Source organism: Prionailurus viverrinus, chromosome X (genome assembly GCF_022837055.1).
Source record: "Prionailurus viverrinus isolate Anna chromosome X, UM_Priviv_1.0, whole genome shotgun sequence".
Lineage (NCBI taxonomy): Eukaryota > Metazoa > Chordata > Mammalia > Carnivora > Felidae > Prionailurus > Prionailurus viverrinus.
In genome coordinates, this window is record NC_062579.1 from 43444324 (window position 1) to 43456471 (window position 12148).

The following is a 12148-nucleotide window of genomic DNA, read 5'->3' on the forward strand; positions in this document are numbered from 1 at the left end:
CCTTCTTTTGTTTAGGATCTCTCTGCCTTTCTCTTCTGCCACTAACCTGAGAAAACTTTCTGCTTTTAAAAGGCTTGTGCAATTAGATTAAGGCCATTGGGATAATCCAGAATAATTTCCCCATTTTAAGGGGAACTTTAATTACATCTGCAAAATCCCTTTTGGCAGGTAATATAACATAATCACAGGTATTATCATATTCACAGTCTGAAAATCTGAGGAAGGGAGCATTTTAGGATTCTGACTACCATAGATTTATTTTCCCTTTTTCAAACAACTACGTGAATCATTCTGGTTATAAAAGATTCAAATATCACAGAAGTACTGAACATGGAGCAAAACATGAAAGACACCTTTCACACATCTCTTTGCGCTACAACTTCTATTTGGAAGTAGCCTTTATATTTTTTGTGCATAATGGGACATCTTTTTGTAACTGGTCACCCTACCTACCTTCTTTGTCAGTTCTAATGGTTTTTATATTCACTCTCTTTAGTTTTAGAGGTAGATCATGATATCATCTGCAAATAATGATTTCCCCTCTGTTTCATGGTTATAATTCCTATGTGCAATGACTTGACATATTACATTTTATTGAATTTCTAGAAAAATGTTAAATATAGAGGTAACAGTGGGCATCTTTGTCTCTTCCCTGGTTTTAATGAAACTTCTAATGCAATGTTCCCAAAACTTATGTTCTGGATGATAATAGATTTTCATATATTTTATTATGAATGTTTTCAAACATATAGAAAAGTTGAAAGAATCTTATAGTAAATACCTGCATACCCACAAACATACATTTTACCATTAATGTTTTAATACACTTGCTTTATCACATAGCTATCATCTATCCATGAATTAAACAGTCTTATTTTTTGATGCATTTCTTTCTTTCTCTTTTAACTAGACCGTAGAGGTTTTTCTGCTTTGTTGATATTTACAAAGGACCATTTCTTGGATTTATTTTCCTATTCTACCATTTTCCCCACTCTCTACTCGAGAAATAATTATTTTCAGCTTTTATACTTATTAATATATTCCTCTAGTTCTCTCAAGTGTATTTTGCTGCTTTCTTTGTAATGGCTTACATGAAACATGTGGTTTATTCATTTTCAGTCATTTATTTCTAAAAGCATCTAAAGTTATAACCTTTTTCTGTGTTTGACATTAATATGTAGTGCTTTAATTCTTATTAATTTCTAGTCTATAATTTTGGTTTTGATTTATTCTTTGACCATGAGTTATTTAGAAGTGTTATTTGATATTTTAAGTGACTCAACTTTTTTTTTCTGTTTTTGTGGTTATAAGTTAGTTGTATTGCACTGTGGTCCAATAATGTGACTTTTATCGTTTCTACTATTGGAAATGTATTGTGCTTTCTTTTGTGACTCAGTATATGATCAATTTTTGCAAGTGTTGTATAGGCATTGTTTAAAAAATACACATTATAAGGTATAACTTATCTGATTTTCTGTTTTCATATATTTTTATGTAATATTGTTCAGTATGTATGTTTATGATAGAAGATATTCTTGGTAGATAGTTTCTTTTATCTGTATCTCTCTTTACCCTTTTTAAAACATTTTGCCTTGAATACTAATATTTCTAATGTTGATGCTATCACTCCTCATATATATCTTTATTGGTTTTTCTGATTACAGAATGTCAAACTCATAAACTATTCAAATAGAGTTAACAACTGTTAGTATGGTTTATATTCTTCCAGATTGTATTCTATCTATATATTGATACATATGTGTATTATAATATAGGACTTTTTAAACCATAAAAAGGGGGAGAATCATGCCATATATGCTTTACAACCTGCTTTATTGACTTAATGTATTTTTTAAGTTCTAATTTAAATTCCAGTTAGTTAACATAAAGTGTAATGTTAGTTTCAGGTGTACATTTAGAGATTCAACACTTAACATACAATACCTGGTGCTCATCACAAGTGCGCTCCTTAATTCCCATTATATATTTAACCCATCCTCCCACCTACCTCCCCTCTGTTACATTGTTGGTGGGAATGAAAACTGGTGCAGTCACTCTAGAAAACAGTATGGAGTTTCCTCAGAAAGTTAAAATTAGAACTACCCTATGGTCCAGCAATTGTACTACCAGGTAGTTACCAAAGATCACAAAAATACTAATTCCAAGGGACACATGCACCCCAATGTTTACAGCAGCATTGTCAGCAATAGCCAAATTATGGAAGGAGCCCAAATGTCCATTGACTGATGAATGACTTGGTGTATTCTTGACATTCTTTCTATGTCAGTGTGTGTGTGTGTGTGTGTGTGTGTGCGTGTGTGTGTATTATTTTAAACTAATCTCTGGAGCTGGCATTTATACAAGTGCTTGGCCTATCACTATCTTTCTTTTTAATTCAAATACCACTTCAGAGAAGCCTTCCCTGACCCCCCAAAACTGGATCAGGGCACCCTGTAATACTTTCATAATATTCTGCTATTTGCCTTCCTAGGCACCCAAGACAACTGTACAGTTGTGTGATTAAGGTCTGTTCCTTCTCCCTGCCCACACACACACACACACACACCCCACATACACCCTACACTAAACAGTGATCTCCTTGAGAGCAGGGTCCATGTCATTTTTGTTTATATTTGTACCCCAGCACCTATCATAGTGCCTGACAATTGTATCTTTTCAATAAATATTTTTTGAAAGATTTAATGAATAAAAAACCCTGTAATGCAAGCATTATGATTATGCCCATTTTAGTCACCCTATATGAAATCCCTTGAGAATCCTCAGAAATAAATAGATAACACTCAGTTATGAGTTTCTTAATATGTCAATATTTAAAGGTATACACTGGTTTTTAATTATTTGCATAGGGTAGATGCTTCTTTGGATTGTTACTGAGCTTTCATCATTATAGAGTGCTAAAATGAACATCCTTGTAAATAGCTTTGTACATGTATGTACTTCTGTAAAACAAATGCCTGGAAATGAAATTGCTGCAATGGGTATGCACATTTTGCAACTGGATAGATATTGCCAGTTCTCCCTCCCAAAGATATTATACACATTTATATTCCTAGTACCAGAGTATGAGAATGTTTTTTTCCCCATACCCTTACCAAAGCTGTGTATTTTCCCTTATTTTATCATTGCTAATCTGATACAAGGTGATATGTCATTGCTTTCATTTTCATGTTTTTGATGTTTTGGTGAAATTGAACACCTCTTAATTTGTTTCTTAGCCATTTGTATTCTTCTTTTTTCAAATATGTAGCCTGTTTGTGTTGCTTGCCCAGGTTTTTATTGAATTTAGTATTTTCTTGTTGATTTGGAATAGTTCTGTTTATATTGTGGATAATAACACTTTGGCTTCCTGTCACAGATACTTTCCTCAGTTTGTCTTTTAACTTGTAAATTTCTTAGAATATACAAATTTAAAATATTTTATATAATCAAATTACTGATTATTTCTTTTTTTAATGTTTATTTCTTTTTAAGAGAGAGAGAGAACGCAAGTGGGGAAGGGGCAGAGAGAGAGGGAGACACAGAATCTGAAGCAGGCTCCAGGCTCTGAGCTGTTCACTTAACCGACTGAGTCACCCAGGCACCCCTGATTATTTCATGTATAATAGATGGCTTATGTGCTGTACTTTGAAAACCTTTCCCCACCTTAAGATTTTAAAATTCTTTCTCTATGTTTTCTTTTAGCACCTTTATGGTTTAATTTTCACCTTTAAATGCATGTTCCATATGGGTTTTATTTTGATGTGTAGTATAAATGTAGGTTTCCAACTTTAATTTTTCCCAATAGCTATCCAGTTATTTCTATATAATTGTTGAATAGTCAATGTTTTACTCATTTGAAATCATACTAATATCTCAGATATTGTAGAGTCCATTTCTAGAAACTTCTGTTCCAATGGGTAATGATTAAGGGTGTAAGCAATGGAGCCAGACTACCTGGGTTTGTGCCCACCTCTGCCATTCATAGTTTACACATCTGTAAGATGGGGATAATAGTACCCACATCATAGGGTTGTGATTACAAAAGTTTGTTTATGTACAATAATTGGAACAGTCCCTGGCACATAAGTACTGGTATTTTTGTAATATTTATTATTGTAAAATTTTTATTATTGCTTTACCATTTTTCATAGTACATGATCACATCATTTGCATGTAATATTTTTGTCACCTTGCTGTAGAATGACTTCAAAGCAACTTGAATAATTTGCAGATGACCTATAACAACTCTATTTATCCTCCACTCTTATATTTCATCTGAATTAGGCAGCTCAACTGTAGGCAGTTAGGGATGGAGAGGAGAAGAAAGGAGAGGGGATGAATAAAACCATCCCTATTTACAGATGACAACCCAAAATAACACACACATACACACACACCTAGAACTAATAAGTAAATTTAGCAAGGTTGCAGAATACAAGATCAACACACAGATATCAATCACATTTCTGTATACTAGCAATAAACAGTACTATTTATAGTAGCTCTAGAAAATGAAATACTTAGGGAAAAATATAACATGTATAGGATCTTGGGGCGCCTAGGTGGCTCAATCGGTTAAGTATCCGACTTTGGCTCAGGTCATGATCTCATGGCTCGTGGGTTCAAGCCCCACATTGGGCTCTGTGCTGATAGCTCAGAGCCTGTAGCCTGCTTCATATTCCGTGTCTCCCTCTCTCTCTCTCTGCCCCTCCCCTGCTTGTGCTCTGTCTCTCTCTCTCAAAAATAAAAAAAATTTTTTAAAAGAAAAAAACATATACAGGATCTATATGCTTAAACCTATAAAATTCTGATGAAAGAAATTTCCAAAGACCTAAATAACTGGAGAAACATACCATTTTTATGGACTGGAACACTCAAAATATTAAAGATGTCAGTTCTCCCTAAGTTGGTCTATAGATTTAATGCAGTTCCTATAAAAATCTCAAGATTTTTTGTAAAATAGAGTTGGGTTGAGTCTAAAATTCATTTAGAATGGTAAAGGAAGTAGAATAACCAAAATGATTTTGAAAAAATTAATAAACTTGGAGGAGTCACACCACCCGAATTTAAGACTTACCAAATAGCTACAGCAATCAAGACAGTGTGGTGTTGGTGAAGGGACAGACATATAGAACAATGCAACAGAATAGGGAATTCAGAAATAGACCCACACAAATATGGTCAATTAATTTGTGACAAAGGTACAAAGAATTCAATGGGGGAAATGACAGTCTTTTCAACAAATGATATTAGAACAATTGGACATCCATATATAAGAAATGAACTTTGACTAAAACCTCATACTTAATACCAAAATTACCTCAGAATGGATCACAGATCTGAATGTAAATCATAAAACTATAAGATTTTTAAAGGAAAATATAGGGAAACATCTGGAACTTTCTTATATTGCTGGTGAGGATGCAAAATGCTATAGACACCCTGGAAAACAGGCAGCTTATAAAGTTAAATATATACTTACTGTATAACCCAGCAATGCCAAGCCTAGTTATTTGCCCTAGAGAAATAAAAACCTGTGTTCACACAAAACCTGTACATAAAATCTTTAGAAGTATTCTATTCATAATCACCAAAAGTTGGAAACAACCCAAATACCCTTTAAGTGATGAATGGATAAACTGTGATATGTCCATCCAATGGAATACTACTTATCAATAAAAAGGAATGAATATGCAAGAACTTGAATGAATCTCAGAAGCATTGTACTGAGTGAAAGAAGATGACTTCAAAATATTATGTACTGTTTGCTTCCATTTATATGACATTTTTGAAAGGACAAAAATATAGCGATGGAGAACAGATCAGTGGTTAGGAGTAGAGAGAGGGTGTGACTTCAAAGCAATAGCATGATGGAGTTTTATGGGATGATGGAACTATTCGGTATCCTGATTATGTTGGTGGTTACATGAATCTCTGTATGTATTAAAATTCATGGAACTGTACACACAAAAAATCAAATTTACTGTATATTAATTTAAAATTAAAATACAGTTGCTTCTCTGGGAAAACACCAAATGGCAGATGACGCCGGTCCTGCTGGAGGGCCGGGAGGGCCCCGAGGCCCTGGAGGGCCCCGAGGCCCTGGAATGGGAGGCTTTGGCGGCTTCCGCGGAGGCTTCGGCAGGCAGCGGCATCCCAGGCCAGGGCCGGGGCAGCGGAGCTCATGGAGGCAAGGCTGAGAACGAGGAGTGGATCCCCATCACCAAGCTGGGCCACCTGGTCAAGGACACGAAGATCAAATACCTGGAGGAGATCTTCTCCCTGCCCATCAAGGAATCTGAGATCATTGACTTTTTCCTGGGGTTGTCCCTCAAGGACCAGGTTTCAAAGATTATACCTTTGCCAAAGCAGACCCACGCTGGCCAGCGAACCAGGTTCAAGGCATTTGTTGCCATCAGAGATTACAATGGACACGTTGGTCTGGGTGTTAAGTGCTCCAAAGAGGTAGCCACTGCCATCCGTGGGGCCATCATCCTGTCCAAGCTTTCCATGGTTCCCATGTGGCGGGGCTACTGGGGGAACAAGATCTGCAAGCCCCACACTGTCCCATGCAAAGTGACAGGTTGCTGTGGCTCTGTGCTGGTGCACCTCATCCCTGCCCCCGCGAGGCACTGGCATTGTCTCAGTCCCTGTGCCCAAGAAGCTGCTGCTGCTGGCTGGTATTGACTACTATACCTCAGCCAGGGGGTGCACTGCCACCCTGGGCAACTTCACCAAGGGTACTTTTGATGCCATTTCCAAGATCTACAGCTATCTCATGCCTGACCTTTGGAAAGAGACTGTGTTCACCAAGTCTCCCTATCAGGAATTCACTGGGTCTTGTAAAGACCCAACCCAGAGTCTCTGTGCAGAGGACCCAGGCTCTGGCTGTGGTTACCTCACAAGAAAAATAAAGTGAATGGAAGCTTGAAAAAAAATTAAAATACAAAAAAATGAAGCTAGATTTAGAATGACACCTGGTATGTCTGGTGAATCAGTACACAATTGCAGCTTTGTTCAACCATTTTTCATCCTTGCCATCTTGTTCCACTATCCTCTGCCTGTTGGTCCTTCACCTTATGACGCCAGGATAGCTGTAGCTACTCAGGCATCACATGGTCATACACTAACATCAAAAGGCTGGAAGAAAGATTATAAATATCATGTGTCCCTTATTAAGACCAAGAGAAATTTTTCTAGGCATCCCCAGTAAACATACCCTCTTGTCCCTGTTTTTTGTCCATGCCCAAACCAATCATTTGGTGAGGGAATTAGAATTACCATGATTAGTTAGCTCAGACCAGTGCCACTCATAGTCTGGCCCCTGGGCTGGTGCTAATCTACAAACTGTTGGTTACTCGTCCAAGACAAACTAAGTGCAGAAATTGAGATTACACATGTAGAAACTTTTATAACAAGCTAAGTAATTGTGATGTCTTTTGAATGTAATAAAAATTGGGGGCTGACATTTTGTGGGTCTTCATTTGAGATCCCAGCTCCCGTGAAGTCTAGGATTTCCCTAAATATCAACAGAAATGGGGGTGTATCAGGGAGGGAGAAACTGAAGGATGGCCATTGGGTAGGGTACCAACAATGTGGGACATGAAAAATCAATGATGCGAATGATGTGACTCCTAAAAACCCTGGACAATTCCATAGTATATTGCAATACAGACCTACCTCAAGAAGAAAGAACAATCTCAAATAAATAATCTAATCTTGCATCTAAAGGAGCTAGGAATAGAACAACAAATGAAGCCTAAGCCAGCAGAAGAAGGGAAATGATAAAGATAAGAGCAGAAATAAATGATACCGAAACTAAAAAAAAGTTAGAACAGATCAATGGAACGAGGAGCTGGTCTTTGAAAAAATTAATAAAATTGATAAACCCCTAGTCAGACTTATCAAAAACAAAAAAGAAGGGACCCAAATAAATAAAATCACAAACGAAAGAGGAGAAATAAGAACTAACACCACAGAAATACAAACAGTTATAATATTATGAAATTCTATATGCCAACAAATCAGACAGCCTGTGAGAAATGGACAAATTCCTAGACACATACAAACTACCAAAACTGAAACAGGAAGAAATAGAAAACTTGAACAGACTGATAACCAGCAAAGAAATTGAATTGGTAATCAAAAATCTCCCAAAAAACAAAAGTCCAAGGCCAGATGGCTTCACAGGGAAATTCTACCAAACATTTAAAGAAGAGTTAATACCTATTCTCAAACTATTGCAAAAAATGGAAAAGGAAGGAAAAATTCCAAACTCATTCTATGAGGCCAGCATTACCCTGATTCCAAAATCAGACAAAGATCCCACTAAAAATGAGAACTACAGGCCAATATCCCTGAAGAACGTAGATGCAAAAATTCTCAACAAAACAATAGCAAATCAAATCCAACAGTACATTAAAAGAATCATTCACCACGATCAAGTGGGCTGCAGGGGTAGTTCAATATTCACAAATCAGTCAATGTGATACACCACCTTAATAAAAGAAAGGATAAGAACCATATGATCCTCTCAATAGATGCAAAAAAGCACTTGAAAAACTACAACGTTCACTCATGGTAGAAAACCTCAACAAAGTAGTGATAGAGGGAGGCCATATATGAATAATAATGGCCATATATGAAAATGGACGTATATAATATGGCCATATGGCCATATATGAAATATGCATATTTCATATATGCATAAAGGCCATATATGAAATAATGCCATATATGGCCATATATGAAATAAAGGCCATATATGAAAGGCCTTATAAAGGCCATATATGAAAAATGCACAGCTAATATCATCCTCAGTGGGGGGAAAACAGAGCTTTTCCTCTAAAGTTAGGAACAAGACAGGGATGTCCACTGTCACCATTGTTATTTAACATGGTTCTGGAAAGTCCTCACCACAGCAGAAAACACAAAGAAATGAAAGTCATCCAAATCAGACAGGAAGAGGTCAAACTTTTACTGCTTACAGATGACATGATACTCTATATAGAAAACCCCAAAGACTGCACCAAAAAATTGCTAAAACTGATGCACGAATTCAGTAAAGTTGCAGAATACAAAATCAAGGTACAGAAATCTGTTGCATTTCTATACACCAATAATGAACTAGCAGAAAGAGAAATTAAGGAATCAGTCCCACTTACAATTGCACCAAAAACCAAAGCATATGTTGGAATAAACCTAATCAAAGAAGTGAAAGACCTGTAGTCTGAAAACTATAAAGCACTGATGAAAGAAATTGAAGTTGACAAAAAGAAATGGAAAGACATTCCGTGCTTATGGATTGAAATAAAGAATATTGTTAAAATGTCTGTATTACCCAAAGCAATCTACACGTTTAATGTAATCCCTATTAATCACCAGCATTTTTCACAGAGCTAAAACAAACAGTCCTAACATTTGTATGGAACCACAAAAGACCCTGAATAGTCGAAGCAATCTTGAAAAAGAAAAGAAAAGCTGGAGGCATCATGATTTCAGACTTCAAGTTATATTACAAAGTTGTAGTGATCAAGACTATATGGTACTGGCACAAAAACAGACACATAGGTCAGTGGAACAGAATAAAAAACCCAGAAATGAACCCACAACTATATGGTCAATTAATCTTCAACAAAGTAGAAAAGAATATGCAATGGGAGAAAGTCTCTTCAACAAATGGTGTTGGGAAAACTGGACAGCAATATGCAAAAGAATGAAACTGGACCACTTTCTTACACCATACAGAAAAATAAATTCAAAATGGATGAAAATCCTTAATGTGAGATTGGAAACCATCAGAATTCTAGAGAACATAGCAACCTCTTTTACGTCAGTTGTAGCAACTTCTTACTTCTAGCAACTTCTTACTTCTTGTCTCTGGAGGCAAGGGAAACAAAAGCAAAAATAAATCATTTGGACTTCATCAAGATAAAAAGCTTCTGCACAGCAAAGGAAACAATCAATAAAACTAAAAGGCAACCCAGAGAATGGGAGAAAATATTTGCAAATGACATACCTGATAAAGGGTTAGAATACAAAATATATAAAGAACTTACACAACTCAACACCCAAAAAACAAATAATCCATTCAAAAAATGGGCAGAAGACATAAATAGACATTTTTCCAAAGAAGACATATAGATGGCTAACAGACACGTGAAAAGATGTTCAACATCACTCATCATCAAGGAAACACAAATGAAAACTACAATGAAATATCACCTCACACCACTCAGAATGGCTAAAATTAACACAGGAAACAACAGGTGTTGGCAAGGATATGGAGAAAGGGGAACCCTTTTACACAGTTAGTGGGAATGCAAACTGGTACAGCTACTCTGGAAAACAGTATGGAGGTTCCTCAAAAAGTTAACAATAGAACTACTCTGTGATCCAGCAATAGCACTACTAGGTAGTTACCCCAAAACTGCAAAAATACTAATTTGAAGGGATACGTGCACCCTGATGTTTACAGCATTATCTATAGTAGCCAAATTATGGAAAGAACCCAAATGTCCATTGACTGATGAATGGATAAATAAGATGTGGTATGTATATATACACACACACACACACACACACACACATAAATACACACACACACCCACACCCACACCCACACGCACACACACACACAATGGAATATTACTCACCCATAAAAAAGAATGGAATCTTGCCATTTGCAATGACGTGGGTGGAGCTACAGAGTATTATGCTAAGTGAAATCAGTCAGAGAAAGACAAATATATGGTTTCACTCATATGTGGAATTTAAGAAACAAAACAAACGAACATGGTGGGGGGAAGAGAGGAAAACCAAGAAACAGACTCTCAACTATAGAGAATAAACTGATGGTTACCAGAAGGGAGGTGGGTGGGGGATGGGTGAAATAGGTGATGGACATTAAGGAGGGGACTTGTGATGAGCACCGGGTGTTGTATGGAAGTATTGAATCACTAAATTCTATACCTGAAACTAATATTACACTATATATTAACTAACTGGAATTTAAATAAAAATTTGAGGCAAAAAACCTGGAAAATTCCCGACAAAAGCATAATTTGGGTCCACTACTGTGGAGCAGGCTCTCCTTTTGGTTTCACCTGCACAATCACCTGCAGTGCTCCCACTCCTAGTGGGTAGAGTCTCGAGCAGTCAGGTGGAGTTGCACTTCTTCTGAGAAGCCACACCTCAAAACCTGTTTCCCAGCTGGCCCAACATAACCTGTATTTTTTCTGATACCAGAGAGTCCTCCTTAGAAGGTTATAATTGGCCTACATCTGCCATTCTTGCTCACAACAACAAAAACAAAAGAGCAAAAAGCTCCACTAGACATGCCAAATGAGGCACATCCAATCAGCTGGCCACGGTGACTGACTGTAGCCTGTGACAGAGGCTTTCAAACTTCTTTGTGCTCAATTTACATAATAAGAAACATATTTGACATCACAATTCAGTACATGCATGCACACGTACACTCAGAGACATCTGAAACCACTGTTTCACAAAACAGTATTTACTGTGTGTAATGCACTCTGTTGTTTAAATTTTGTATTTAGGGGTGCCTGGGTGGCTCAGTCAGTTAAGCGTGGGACTTCAGCTCAGATCACGATCTCACGATTCTTGAGTTCGAGCCCCGCATCGGGCTCTCTGCTGTCAGCCAAGAGCCTGCTTCAGATCCTCTGTCCCCCTTGCTCTCTGCCCCTCCCCCACTTGCTCTCTCTCTCTCTCTCTCTCTCTCAAAAATAAACATTTTATATGGAGAACAGAGGGTTACTGGAGGGGTTGTGGGAGGGAGGATGGGCTAAATAGGTAAGGGGCATTAAGGAATGTACCCCTGAAATTATTATTACACTATATGCTAACTAACTTGGATGTAAATTATAAATAAACAAACAAATAGAATTTAAGTATTTTTAAGCAAAAAAAATTTAGAAAATTATAAAATATTGTATTCATTTGTTTTGTTTTTAAACATGCTGATCGGGGGCACCTGGGTGGCTCAGTCGGTTAAGCATTAACTTCGACTCAGGTCATGATCTCGTGGTTCATGGGTTCCAGCCCCTCGTCGGGCTCTGTGCTGACAGCTCAGCTCGAACCTGGGGCCTGCTTTAGATTCTGTCTCTCTCTCTCTCTCTCTCTGCCC

The 12148-nt window shown here is 37.1% G+C and overlaps 1 pseudogene; it reads left to right on the plus strand.

Annotated features, from left to right (window-relative positions):
* Window positions 1-6035: 6035 nt before the first annotated feature.
* LOC125156967 (40S ribosomal protein S2-like) lies at window positions 6036-6914 on the plus strand (annotated as a pseudogene).
* Window positions 6915-12148: the final 5234 nt, after the last annotated feature.